Below are 15,407 nucleotides of genomic sequence, written 5' to 3'. Positions count from 1 at the left end.
GTAGAGTATTGAACTGTTAAAGTATGAAACCCTTGCTTTATGAAACCCTGATATTGATTTGAAGTACCCTTGTTCTTGATAACCTGTTATTGATAATCCTATTGATTTTACCCTTTGATAATCTGCCTTTCTGTTCCAGTTTCCTATAATGCCATGAATCATATTGAACCTTTAATTATCTTGGATAACTTTGTTAATGATACCCTGTTTCTCTTGATCGCCCTAATGATCCCTAAGTTATTACTGATCCTTCAAATTTAGTACCTTATTATCTTTGATGCAGAATCCTTGAGAATTGTTCCTTGCGTATCTTTGATTCACTCCCTGAACTTTGTTTCTTTAAAATCTGAATTAAGAATAAGTTTCGACTTGAAAGAGTCCGAATGATTTCAAATGTTTGGTGATGATAAAATGGATTTTAGAAAACCTATTTGTTTTTTTTCCAACTCAAGGTTTTCCAAATGAATTCCTGATGGATTGGATTGAGACGTAAGAGGCTAGTGGGACTAGTCCAGTCATGGTAAGAGGCTAGTGGGACTAGTCCAATTTATGGCTGAAATTATGTCGAATGGTACCTTAAAGACCGGAATGGAGGTCGATACGGGCTGATCACCCGTATATAATGAAATGGAAAGATAAGTGATCCAATCATGGGTTCTAAATGATTATTTAAAAAGGGAACTAAAACTTTTATTCAGTAAATTGATTTCTGGAAATGAAAATGTTTTATACTACTTTGAAAAGAGCTGATTATGTTATTGTGGAGCTTAAGGCTCAGAACCCTGATTCCTGAAATTGTTGATCATATGAATGATTCTATATCTTGAAATACTGTTGCTTTCCTCTACCGAAAGATCTATTTTGATCCTATAATAATTTGTGTTGAATATCGGCTTTCATCCTGTTTTGAGCCTTGTTTCTTGAAAGCCCAACTATTCTTCGGATACCTTTCCTTATCTCAAAGAAAACAAAAATGAATATATGGAAATCTGCCACCTAGATTAGCTAAAATAGAATGCCCTAGTTTGTTCAAAGCATATTGAGAATTGTTATTGTAGAACTGCTATTTAGTTACTTGCTGAGTTATATACTTATTGTTTTGTCTTAATCTAACCATGGCAGTTAAGCAAGAAGATGGCCAGGCTTAGGCGCACTGCTCGTAAGAGCGTACCTGGTGGTCCCTATCGTGTTGAGGGCTTCCAGTTGCCAGAGCAGGTAGTACAGGTTATGAGTGAGCTCGTGCCTAGAAAGTGGTGTTTAAAGATACAATGGGTTATCTGTCGGTTCCCAGCCGAAACCGATATTGATTATTTAATAATATTTTGGGTTTGTAAGTTATATTCCGTGATTGGTAGTTGTAATCTGGTCTCATACTTTATCCTGTTGATCCTGTTAGGAGTTAATCGGGGTTTATGCATATTTTATTATTAGAATCGAGGTGTGTGAGTCCTCATTTCCTAACCCCGAGATTGAGGGCGTCACAATTTGACTTAGTCGTGTTATAGTACATGCATGTCTTGCACAACAATCTCCCCCAATTTGTGAGAAGATTGCTTATTAAAAATTCATGTCTGTTAATAAGACTAACCCCAAGCTACAATGAGCAATAAATCTTTACAACAAAAATTGACAGAAATACAATCTTTAACATTGAGTGGTTATAGAAGTTTTAACAAGTCATTCATTACATAAAATCTTCATAGCCTGCCTTCTTTCTAAAGAGATCCTTAAGAGTTACTAACACTTCCATTTTTTCTATAATTTTAGTTCCTCTTAAAGCTTCCACAAGCTTGAGCCACTCATCTAATGAATAACCATTTAAGTAACCAGCTCTAAATCTGGAGAATCTGCCAACTTTTATGTTCAGAAAATGTCCAAATTTGGAAAGTCTGCTCATCCCTTTTGTTTTAAGCTCATTTGATCTTCTTTCAATTCTTACAAGTTCTTCTACATACTTCTTATCTCTTTATTCCTTTTCAGCCTTTGCCCCTACAATTTTCTCATTCCTTTCTTTCACCCATACACAACATACAGCTCTCCAGATGCGTGTGATTGTATCCTTATCCTTCATCAAACTGATCATTCTTTTGAATTATGTATTTGAAAGTGTGTCCATTAGGTTGCTACCAAGTAAAGTGAAAGAATCATCATAATATATTCTGATTTCTGTATATGATACAACCCAGACTCTGACTATTTCTTCAGCTAGCTGTTGAAAATATTCTTCATCTGTGAGGCACCAATTCTGTGGCAGAAAGTCAGATTGATCATAACAATTCCAGAGAGATCTTTCAATTACTTGCAGTTGCTTTGTTTTTCTCCCAACATATTTAAATTGGATCTTGGTTGGTGGTTCAAATGAAGGTAGGTTTGAGATTTTCGTTAGGCTAGTTTGGCTGGTAGTGATTGGGATTTTGAGTAGGATGGTTGAGTGTTTGAGATAAAAGATTTAGTGGGCTGATCTTGGTTGATTTGGATTGGTAGGGATTGTTTCTGTGGTCCTGAACCATCTTCTTTCTTCTTCTTTCTCCTTTCATCTCCTATCTTCTTCTCATCTTACTTTCTCTCTTCCTTCTTCTTATCCTTGCCGCCAGTTGCTTTTGAAGATTGACTTGGATTTGAGCCAGAAGGTTTTTGTTCATCATGCTTCTGCTCATCATCATCCTTGTCATCTTTTAAATTGAATTGAGAGGTTTGCAACATGGTGTCAGCATTTACGAGATACCTTTCAAGGATTCTGATCATTTCTTCATCTTCAATTTTCTTGTTCTTTTTGTATTTCAAATTAGATTGAAGTATCATAATCAGCCTCATATTTTCTCTTACACAGTTCTTAGGAACATTGAAGATCTTGCATTTCTTGGTCTGAGAACTGATGTAAGCCACCCCTTACTTGGATATAGATAAGCTTTAGGAAAAGCATCTATTTGAGCCTTTTTGAGTTCATGAAGCAATTGGTTGTCCTCTGTGATGACCACATGTACCTTGTCAATCACTACATCCAGCTCAGATGCTCTTAAGTTTTTGATATTTGGAAGAGACACCTGGAGACATCTGTCCACACCAGCATCATTGATATTCACAATAATTCTTTTCTCCAAATAGTTATCAATTCTCACAACCACTATCCTAATGGAGTTGATGTTCTTGGCCAATGCTCTTTTGTAGGTGATATAGTTATTTTGAGAGACATCCTCAGGACTGCAAGAAGTTCACTGAATTCTTAATCTTGATTTGGTCCTTCTGCATCCTTGACGAGTCTGTCTTTTCCTACATCTTGGAATTGTTGAGATTGTGAATAACATTGGCCATGCTGAGTTGATGTGATAGGCTCCTTAGATTTAGATTTACCAGCATCCTTGGATTGTTGAATCCTAACTTCAATCCCCCCTTAGTCTTGGGAACAGGCATGAGGAGGGTAGTTGGTATTTCTGGCCGTACAACTTCAGGAAATGAGGGAAATGGTAAGTTGAGCTTCCTCATGATGGCTCCCAAAGCCACAAAATTCTGCATTTGGAGATGCTTGTGAGAGTCCACCAGGGTTTTTATATCTATTTGTTGACTTTTCACTAAAGATGTGAGAGCTTGTACTTGTGCACTTAGTGAGTTATTTGAGGTTTGGAGAGAAGACACTTGTTGTTGAAGTTCTTGAATTTGCATGATTGATGAGGATTGAGATGTAGAGGAAGTAGAGACCCCAAAAGTATCCTGCACAGCTTTCTTAACTTCTTCCATGAGCAAGGCTGAAGGAGTGTATCTGGTAGAATGCATCTGATCCAGCTTCAGTCTTGAGTCACTGGAGTGAGTGATATGTTTTTGAACTTGGTCATGCAGAGCTAAAAATGAGGTTCTCAGATTTTTGACACTAGTCTCCACTCCACTTAGATCATACCTAGATATTTGATCAGCAAAGGTTATGAATTTGTTCTTGATCTCTATCTGTGAGGGAATGAGTTGATCCATCTTTTCTCTAACCATCTTCATTATCTTATCTTGATGCCCAGTTAGAGTAATTTCAAGTGCTTTTCCAAAGTTATGGAAAGCTTTGATTTGAGCCTTGTATACTTCATTTACTGCATCATATACTTCCTATGGGGATAAAGATCTAGCATTGCTCCCCAAGATGGTTAGATACTCTTTCCTGAACTTAGCTAACACTACATCCATTTTAATGGAGAATTCCTTGTCCAGCCATGCATCACAGTTTGCATCCTGACCAGCCTCATCAACAATCTTAGCATGTTGTTCTTCAACATCTGTCTGGAAGGATATCATGATGGCCTGGTAGTCTTGATTTAACATGTTGGATGTGAGAAGCTGCTGTGAAATTTGAGCAAGGCCACCAATTTGGTCTACCATAAGATCATCAACTGTGGAAGGTTGAGATGCAGCTTCTTGTAGCCATTGGGATATGAGGTTAGGTCCTTGTGGTTGAGAAGTGGAAGGTTGATTGGTTGGGTGAGAAGGAGATAGTGGGATATAACCACCTATGACATGAGTCACAGTTTTACTCACAGATTGCTCTATGGTTATGATAGGGTGTTGTTCTCCACTTATGGTGGGTACCTCCAGTTAAATTAAAGGGGATTTGACTGAGTTACTGTCATGTGCACCAGCCTCAAACCCCTGTGCTTCTTGCAAAGCACTGTCACATGAATGTGATGTTCTTGCCTCTCCCATAGCAGGGTCATTGACAATTATACTCCCAGCTTCAATTGAAAGTGCAATTTCAGCCAGGGTTTTGAGGGGAGTTGTTCCTGTGATATGAACCTCCAATTGAATTGAAGAGGATTTAGATAGCTCTCCCTTAGGAGTAATAACCTCAAACCTTACAGCTTGTGAAGGCTGATTTGCACATAAAGGTGCATTTATAACCACCATGGGGTCTTCAGTAAAAACTGATGAATCCCCCATATTTGTGATGGTGTCATCAAGGTCTACCACAGCTAGTAGCCTTTCACCATCTAAATTTGGTGTCTGGGTGGTGAGCAAGTTTTCTTGAACCAAGTCACTTGAGTGGGGTTGCACTTGAGGATTAGATTCAGGTGTTGTGTAAGAAGAAGAAATTTTAGAGATAAGAATTTGTTGTTCAGAAGTGAGTGTTGGCAGCTCCCCCTGAATAGATGAGGGAGCTTCAAGGGATATGTTCTCCTTGTGTGTGTCATCCTTATTTCTCCTTCCATACACTTGTATTTGTTCAAGTGATGGTTATGCAGACTTTGTACATGGTGCATTTGGGCTAATGCTCTTTTCAATAGAGACATCCTTTTGAGAAGGTGCCTCTAGAATCTTCTTTTGTCCCTTGTTTACAGCTACATCCTTTTGAGATGATGCATAGGTGGCTTGAGTGGTCAGCTCTAAGTTTTTAGCCTTATTTGGTTTTCTTTTGACCAAGGGTGACTCAGGTTCTGTCTGTTCCTCACCACTCTCATTTATAACTGTTAAGGGTGCCTGCTTTCTCTTCTTTTTACTCACTTCACCCTTTTGAGAGGATGAAGTGGTTGGATTCCTAGCAGTTATTGGTATAGAAGACGGGGTCTTAGCATTGGAAGGTCCCTGTTGGTGTTCCTGTGTTTGTACTTTCACAGGTTCAGGGACCATTGATGTACTGGAAATGAGCATTTTTCCTCATGTCAGGCATGGGTTAAGGGTAAGTCTTAAATCTCTCCATCATGAATGGAGTGATTTTGAGACTTAAAGTTACCTTGTTCTTTGTAACTAGTGATCCAAATAAAATTTTGGACACTTGCTTACAATTACATATTAATGATCTATCTACACCATCTATCAAATGAATATCATTTACTTTATAGTTCAAAGCAAACATAATGAATCTAGGAAAAAAATATTTTCTTACCTCTTGATTCTAATGGCATTGTTAGCCTGATGCTCAATTCCTCCAATATGTAGTGTCCTACATTGATTTGTTTGTTGTGAGCCATTGAGTAGACCAACTTCTGGACAACACTAAAGATGTTGTCAAACCCAGACTTCCTGCAAGTGAAGGCTCTTATCACGGAATCAAAGAGAAAAGACCATTCCCTCCTCAGGTTCTTCTTGTTCATGCTTGCCAGATTAATCTTTTCAGAATAATTGATGAAGTCCATGAATTCATAAAGCCCATCCTGAGTTGGAGCCTCCACTAGCTTGTCAGTAGGTATTCCTAATGCCATGTTGACATCATTTTCAAAGATTTCCACTTGTTGGCCCTTGATTGTACAGTTTATCATAATTGATGCAACCTGATTCTCATGCACAACTATTCTTGTTATTGATGTATTCCAGAAATCCCCTAAGACATCCAAGTAAAGCACAGGATTAGCAGTAAGAGCTCCCACAAAATATGTTTCAGACATAAATTTCGCAAAGCTTTTGAAAGCTTCAGGAGCTTGATTTGCATAAAAAAATGCAAAAAAGTTGGTAAAAGCAAATGACTTATCGAGAACTCAAAAATAAACGTTTGGGATTTGCTTATCGAGAAGTCATTTTGAAAATTGAATTACATATCGAAAAGTCATTTTAATTTACTCTTTTAGAGAACTAAAATTGACTTGTCGAGATGTCAAATAAATACCCAGTTTGTCCAAAATGGACTGAATTGTTTCCAATTTTTATTTGAATAAATCCAAATAAGATCAAAATTAATTTATCAAGAGTTATTTACCAAAATAATTTATTGAATTTAAATTATTTCAATTTTGAGTTATTTATAAGTCTAAAATGTACTTGTAGAGAACTCTGTGAGTTAACACTTATAGAGAACTTTACAATGACTTATCGATAAGTCATAATAAAGCTTATCGAGAAGTCCCTCGAGAAGTCAGAAAATTGACTTGTCGAGAACTCACTCGAGAAGTTTTAAAATGACTTGTCTATAAGTCAATTAGACTTATCGAGAACTCAGTTCTCTATATACTCTTGATCACTTTGATTCTGCCTTGTGCTAATTTTACATATTGAAAATGTAAATCAACATTTAGACAGTTTTCTTAGAATTGAAAAATTTCAAGATAATTTTTTTTTGAAAAATATATATGCATAGATTTATGAAATATTCATAATTCATATTTCAGTTAATTTTCAATTAATCAAATGAATTTTGATTTATTAAAAATTAATCTGCTGTAAAACATTAGTTGAGTTCTTGCCTTAGGATGAAGAATTAAGCATTCCAATTTCACCTACAAGTCTAGTGAAAGTTGCTTCATCCTAAGGTTTAGTAAAAATATCAGCTAATTATTTTTCTGTTGGAACAAAAATGAGCTCAATGGTATCATTTATAGCATGTTCTCTAATAAAATGGTACCTTACATCAATGTGTTTTGTTCTAGAATGATTAACTGGATTAGCCACAATAGATATAGCACTAGTATTGTCACACATAATTGGAATTTTGTGCAGCACTAGGCCATAGTCCATTAGCTGATTTATAATCCAAAGCACTTGAGTACAGCAACTTCCAGCAGCTATGTATTCAGCCTCAGCTGTGGAATTTGATACAGATTGTTGTTTCTTGCTATACCAGGATATAAGTCTTTGTCCAAGAAACTGATAGCTTCCACTAGTGCTCTTCCTGTCAACCCTGCATCCAACAAAATCTGCATCTGTGTATTCAACAACTTCAAAACCAGTTCCCTTAGGATACCATAATCCCAAGTTTAGAGTCTCCTTCAAGTATCTGAAAATCCTCTTCACAGCCATCAAATGTGATTCTTTTGGATTGGCTTGAAATCTTACACACAGACATGTTGCAAACATGATATCTGGTCTACTTGCAGTTCAGTGAAGTAAAGATCCAATCATTCCACTATAGCTTGAGATATCTACACTCTTGCCCTTTTTATCTTCATCCAACTTTGTAGCTGTAGACATAGGTGTAGATGTAGGTGAACAATAAACCATACCAAACTTTTTCAATAAATCTTTGACATACTTAGTTTGGCTGATAAAGATTCCATCACTTCTTTGACTGACTTGAAGTCCAAGAAAGTAACTTAATTCCCCCATCATACTCATTTCATATTCACTCTACATAAGCTTAGAGAATCTTTGGCAAAGATTTTCATTTATAGAACCAAAGATAATATCGTCCATATAGATCTGAACTAGGATCATATCATCACCATACTTCTTGTAGAAGAGAGTCTTGTCAATAGTACCTCTAGTGAATCCATGCTTAATAAAAAATTATGATAGTGTATCATACCAAGCTCTAGGTGCATTCTTTAAGTCCATAGAGAGCCTTGAGTAACTTGTATACAAAACTTAGAAATTCTCGATCTTCAAAGCCAGGTGGCTGTTGCACATAAACTTCTTCTTCCCACTCACCATTAAGGAATACACTTTTCACATCCATTTGATATACCTTGAAATTTGAATGTGCAGCAAATGCAACAAAAATCCTTATTGCTTCAAGTCTTGTAACTGGAGCAAAAGTTTCATCATAATCAAATCCTTCTTCCTGTGAGTAGCCTTTTGTAACCAACCTTGCTTTGTTTCTGGTGACTATTCCATTTTCATCCATTTTGTTCCTGAACACCCACTTTGTTCCAATTATACTTCTGTTCTTTGGTGCAGGAACCAATTTCCAAACTTTGTTTCTCTCAAACTAATTTAGCTCTTCTTATATAGCAGATATCCAATCAGATCAAGAAGGGATTTCTCAGTTTTCTTTGGCTCAACTTATGAAAGAAAACATGCATGAAGGCATTCATTTGTAGTTGAACTTCTAGTCCTCACTCCAGCAGTTGGATCACCAATAATTACTTCTCTAGTGTGACTTTTATCCCACTTTCTGGTGTGAGTTTGTTGACTTGAGTTTTCTATGTTTTCTTCACCATTGGCATGACTTGCAGAACCTTCCTCTCTTTCTCCCCCTGAGTTTGTGTTATCAAATTTAGGTTCATGAGATGAGCTTCCATTCTCATGATTCACTTGTTCTGTTGACTCTTATTCAATTCTGTGATTTTTGTTGACTTCAGCTTCTTCATCAGAACCACTATCAATGTTGAGATTTTCAAACTTTAGGGCTTCTACTTCATTTTCATCAAGGCATTCCAAGCATGGGCACTTGTCATCATCAAAAGTAACATTTGTGCTTTCCATAATTTTCTTTTGTTAAAGCACATACACCTTGTAGGCAGTTCTTTCCAATGAATATCACAAAAAAATTGCCTCAAAAATTTTAGAGTCAAATTTTCCCATATATTCAGAGTTGTCCTTCAAAACATAGCACTTGCTTCCAAACAATGAAGATGCTTTACAGTAGGCTTCCTTTTAGATAAGATTGAGTGGAGTGATTTTCCAAGATTCTTGTTGATGAGATATCAGTTTTGAGTGTAGCATGCAGTGTTCACATCTTCTTCCCAAAAACTAGTTGGCAACTTTGTATCTTGCAGCATTGTTCTAGCAGCCTCTACTAGTGTTCTATTCTTTCTCTCAACTACCCCATTTTGTTGAGGTGTTGTAGCAGCTGAGAATTCTTGAGCAATGCCTTTGTATTTGCAGAATCCAATTAAGGTTGTATTCCCGAATTCTATTCCATTATCACTCCTCAATCTTTTTACACAATTCTAATCTTCAACCTGTTTCTCAATCTTCTTGATGTGCTCAATTATGATGTGTGGAGTCTCATCTTTAGAGTGCATAAATTCTACCCATGTATATCTTGAGAAGTCATCCACCATCACCAGTGCATATCTTTTTCTTGAAATTGACTGGACATTAAATGGTCCAAATAAATCCATGTGAATAAGTTACAAATGTGCACTTATAGAATTCACAGTTTTACTTTTGTGACTTGATCTTTTCATTTTTCCTTTTTGACAAGCATCACAGACTTCATCTTGAGCAAATTCCAGATTAGGCATGTCTCTCACTAACTCATTTTTAACTAGAGTATTGATTATTTTGAAATTCAAGTGAGAAAGCTTCTTATGCCATAACTTGCTTTGATCTGCAGATGCCTTGGTGTAGAAGCAACAAATTACATCCTCATTTGCTGAGTCCAAGTCTGAAACAAATAAGCTTCCTTTCCTTGCTCCTTTCAGAGCAACTTCACCAGTTTTCTTGCTGATAAAAGTGCATTCTTCTTTGTTAAATAAAACCAAATTGACTGATACTGAGAAGATTCACTTCAAGATCAGCTACCAATGCTACATCTTCAATGACAACGTTTCCAGAAATCAAGTTGCCATATCCCATTGTGAAACCTTTGTTGTTGTCTCCAAAAGTCACTAATGGGCCATCCTTATCCTCAAACTGTGATAGCAGGGCCATATCACCTGTCATATATCTTGAGCATCCACTGTCTATGATCCATATGACCTTCTTCTTTTTTCCCTGCTCAAAATGAGTTTAAGTGTGTTTAGCAACCCAAGCAGTGTTGGGTACTTTCTTCTTGTTAACAGATTTGATAAAGGTAGAGTTGGATGATTCAGAAAGAATATATTTCATTGAGTGATGTGCATTGTCTTTTTTAGCTGAAGATTCAATATCGATTTCCTTAAGATCAACTCTCAACTTGTGGCAACTTGTCATTACTTTCATGTTGCAAGGTATGCAATTTTTGACGTTGTTTTCTTGGAGCATCTGCAACATAAGAAAAATTGTTGCTCTTGTTTATCCCAATCTTTCCATTTCTATTCTTCTTCTCGTTTCTTGTATCTTCAATTTTTATTTCCTTGACAGGTGTCTTGGAATCTTGGTTGATCATGGGCTTCTTTTTAGCTTTGGAAGTTGGAGTTGTTTCTGCATTTTTCTTCTCTTTGTCTTTATCAGCAATTTCTTGCTTTATGATAAACTCTTCTTTACTGAAATCTACTTCACATGCTTTGAACATAGGTGAACCAACCTTTCTTAGCATAGCTCAGACATCTTCATTCTCTGTTGCTTTACCTTTATCACCTACAGCTTTCTTGTTGCTATTCAAAGCATCATAATCAAGACCAATAGCTATGTTAGTACATGGCTTGTTCTTCTCATGGTACTGATCAACCAACTCAGATGCATTTCTGAATGATTTTAGTTTCACCTTATTCTTCTCAATCTTTTCTCTTAACACAGATTCAATCTCACTTGCAACCTTCAGATTGTTTTTCAGATATTCATTTTCTTGCTTGGTTGACTCAAGCTCCGCAAGTAGTAAATCCATCTTTTGCTTCTTACTCTCAAGCTTCTCATTAGCTTTTATTAGCCTACTAACTTCCTCAGTAGCTTCTACTAAGCTAGTGTGTATATGAAACATCTCCACACTCATCTTTTCCACAGTCTCCTTATATTGATTAACATTCAAATCAATAGTGGTTAGAGTTGGTATCTTTGATTTTAAAGTGGATGTTTCTCCATGCTCAAAAGCCATAAGTGCATAGTTTCTAACTTCTTCATCCTCATCATCAATATTAGTATCATCCCAACTCTTTCCTTCTGCAATATAAACTTTTCCAGACTGCTTTTTCAAGAAAGCTTCATACTTTGCTTCCAGTTCCAAGTAAACTTTATCCTTCTTCACCTTCTTAGGATTTCTGCATTCAGTAGCAAAGTGACCCAACTCATCACATTTGAAGCACCTTATCTTTGATTTGTCCATAGATTCTGTTTTGTAGCCACCTTTGTTAACTGAATTGTACTGAGCTTTTGATTTCCAATTGTTGTTGTTTGAAGATTGTCCCTTGCTCTTGAAGAACCTTGGCTTCTTAACTCTTATGTTAGAGAATTTCCTAGCCAAGTAAGCCATGGATTGGTCTATTTCATCTAGCTCATCCAGGGTGTAATATTCATCTTCCTCCAGCTCTAACACAACTTGCTTCTGAGGCCCTTTGTTCTTTTGTTCCATAGCTTGAACAACTAGAACTTGATCATCTTGCTCATCTTCACTTTCTTCTCTGTCATTCACAATCAAAGCACTTGAACCATCAACAACATGACCATGAAGTGCTTTCAATGACTTTCTTTGCAGCATTTCAAGTTCATAAGTTTTCAAGATTCCATAAAAAACTTCCAACGTCATTCTGCTTAAATCTCTTCCTTCTCTAATAGCTGATATTTTCTGTTCAAGATGGTCAGAAAGAGCTAACAAGAACTTTAGGTTAACCTCCTCAGCTTCATAGTATTTATCATGTAGCTGCAAGTCATTTTCAATTTATTGAACCTTTCAAAAACTTCAGTGATACCTTCTTTTGATTTAGCCATAAACCCCTCATACCGAGAAACCAGGATCCTCCTTTGGTTTGACCTAACCTCCTCTGTTCCCTTTACATAAGATCTCTATTTTCTCCAAGATCTATTTGGTTGTGTCACAGTTGACAATGTTATTGTACATTATATTTTTAAGTGACTCTTTCAAGATCAGCTGCAAGCCACTATCCAGAGAGACCTTTTCTTTTTTAGGTTCTGTATATTCTGAAGGATCTTTAGGAGAATAATGTGTTGGAATGACCATGTCTCCATCTATAGACTCTTCAACTCTTACCATGGGAGTGAAAGGCCCATTCTTAAGGATCTGAATGTATAATGGATTGCCCATCCTGATGAACAACATCATTTTCTTTTTCCATAGTGTGTAGTTAGATATGTCAAAGGTAGGAATTTTGATACTGCTAAGCTTCTGTGTATTCATTCTTCCAAGATCTTTAATCTGTTTGCTTTTAGATTTTGCTCTGATACCACTTGTTAGTTAATGAATACAATACATGTGGGGGTGAATGTGTTTTAAGTTAATTTTCAGCTTTTTGAACTGTTAAGAATGATGAACAGAGTAATATGTCTTGTAGAGATAATATGCTTTAACATGAATAATAAAACATGCACATGAACACACTATCTTTCAAAACTCACTTAATTTTATATTAAAATCAAGTATGTCTTGCTACAAAATTTCTAAGTTCTTTGTTGATAAAGAACTCAACTTATCTCTTGAGAGTTATAAGATTTTTAGATCTCTTTTGTTACAACTAAATTAAAGCATCCAGTGTTTACTTTATAGAACAACAAACACTTGTTTTACACAACATGCAATAGCATGTACTAAACCCTAATTTAAGTTAACTAAAACTTTCTATTTCTGGCTTAGTGTATCTTTGCAAATCATGCATGTCTGTGACTTTACTTTGTCAGTTAATCCTGGCCTTTGATCTTCTACTCTTCAAGCTACTTTTTGTAGAATTTTCAAATCAGTGATTGATTTGTTTGTTGATTGATAATCTTGGATATTTAACTGATCTGCATTTTGTACTTGAGTTTTACATTGAGATCTCTAGTTTGTTATATAGAGAACTCGACATCTCGATAAGTATAATGGCCTACCAAGATCTCTTATTACTCTATAGTTATTTTGTCTTATCGAAGTCTCTAAGTTCTCTATAAAAAAATTTGGCTTATCGAGGTCTCTAATCTTCATGTCTTCATTTTGGCTTATCGATATCTCCGAGTTCTCTAGTGAAGAAATGACTTGTCTATATTTCAGAGATCTCTAGTGATAATTAGACTTATCGATATCTCAGAGATCTCTAGTGATATTTTGAGTTATCGATATCTCAGAGATCTCTAGTGATAATTAGACTTATCGATATCTCCAATTTTCATGTCTTCATTTTGGCTTGTCGATATCCTTGAGACTTCTCTATAGCATGAACCTAATATGTGCTTTATATAGAGCACAACTATCAATGTATAAGGAATACTATTCTATTAACAACAAGTAAACCTATACAATTGCTTATGAGATAAATTCCTTCACCGCCTTGAGTTCTTGTTTCCTTTTCCTTCTCAAAGATCAACCGATGTGACAAATACTGATTTCATCATCCGTTGACATCATCATCCATTGATATCATTATCCGTTGATTATCAACATCCGTCGATGTCATCATCATCCGTCGATGTAGTCATCATCCGTCGATGCTTGTAGTCATCATCTATTGATTTAATTATCATCCGTCGATGCTTCTAATAGTTTATGTTTGATATCATCAATTGCTCCTAACAATCTCCCCTAACTTGTTCATTATAGAAATATGGACAAGTTCCAATTGATGATGCCAAAACTATCTTAATGCAGGAATCAAGTATGCATATTCAATCTTGCTTTAGTGAATATCAGACTTTACTCTTTATCATGAACTATTTCTTTAACTTGAGCAATGTCAGAGGTTAATTCCACTTCCTCGGCTCAGAATGCTTCAACAATCTTCCTTCTTCTTTCCAACAACTTTGGCTTTAGACTTTGAAATCTTTGACTTCTCTCCTATCTTCTCTTTTCCTTTAAGCTTCAAGTCAGCAGTTACTGTAATTTGTGACCTGAGATCTTCTGCTTGAATGATTTCCCTTATAACTACACCACTGGTTGGCCTGTTAGAAGGATCATCTTCATAAAGTACTTGAGAAATAACAACAATGTCAGCATTTGTTATCTTCATGAAATTCTTGAAGTCTTCCTCCATTTGCCTTAGTTGTTCACGATCAACTCCAGAATTTTCTTTTGCAAATATTCTTTTACTCTCCTCAGAGTCAAATAATTGAATCTTCAGATCCTTGTAGAAAAAAGTTGTCTTTCAGAGATTGAAGAAATTGACTTGCTTCAGCACCAACTTCTATCTCCAAAATACCTTGGTCTTCATCAGCAATAGTTAAATCTTCAACTCTTCTTTTATTTTCTCCTTTTACTATCCTTCTATCCCCCTTATTACCTCCATCAGAATTTTCAGCATCAATACTTTTCAATGACAGTTGTTTGCATTTAAATTTAATAATATTCTCCCCCTTTTTGGCATCATCACCAAGCAGTAAAGAAATAATCAGTTCCATTGGATTCTGTACTTCTGTAAGTTGAATAGACATTTGATCTTGTTTAGCTTCCAATCTAGCTTGACTGGCTTCAGTTATGGATTGTCTGACAACTATTGGTGAATTTTTTTTCTGAATTTTCTGATGAGTAATCAGCTTTGAAGTAATCAAAGATTCTTTAATCTCATTGATTTGAATAATAGTTGCTTCATGGGTTGTGTGTAAGGATCTGACAACTAAAGTTGATGCTTTCAGATGATTCAGCATATCAGGATTTGTAATCTTTTGTTCTGTTGTTTCCAGATGTACAATAGCTTGTGCTATGGAAATAGGATACGTATTATCTTTCCGATAAGCATTCCAGAGATTATCTGAAAAATCCTTTTCTTTTGTAGCATGTAACTCTTTCAGTTTCTGTTGCCTCACATGCATAGGAATATCTTCAGGGAAGAATAGATCTTTATTAGGTCACACACACACTGTAGAGGGGGTGAATACAGTGTATAGTACACTCAAATCGAACTTAAAGAACTTGAGTAACAGAAAACAAACTTTATTGAAACAATAAACTCTGTTACAATATGGAACTGTTACCTCTCAGTGATGAACAAATATCACGAGAGCTG

The sequence above is a fragment of the Apium graveolens genome, chromosome 3 (genome assembly GCF_009905375.1).
Source record: "Apium graveolens cultivar Ventura chromosome 3, ASM990537v1, whole genome shotgun sequence".
Classification (NCBI taxonomy): Eukaryota; Viridiplantae; Streptophyta; class Magnoliopsida; order Apiales; family Apiaceae; genus Apium; species Apium graveolens.
This window is presented reverse-complemented; position numbering follows the sequence as displayed.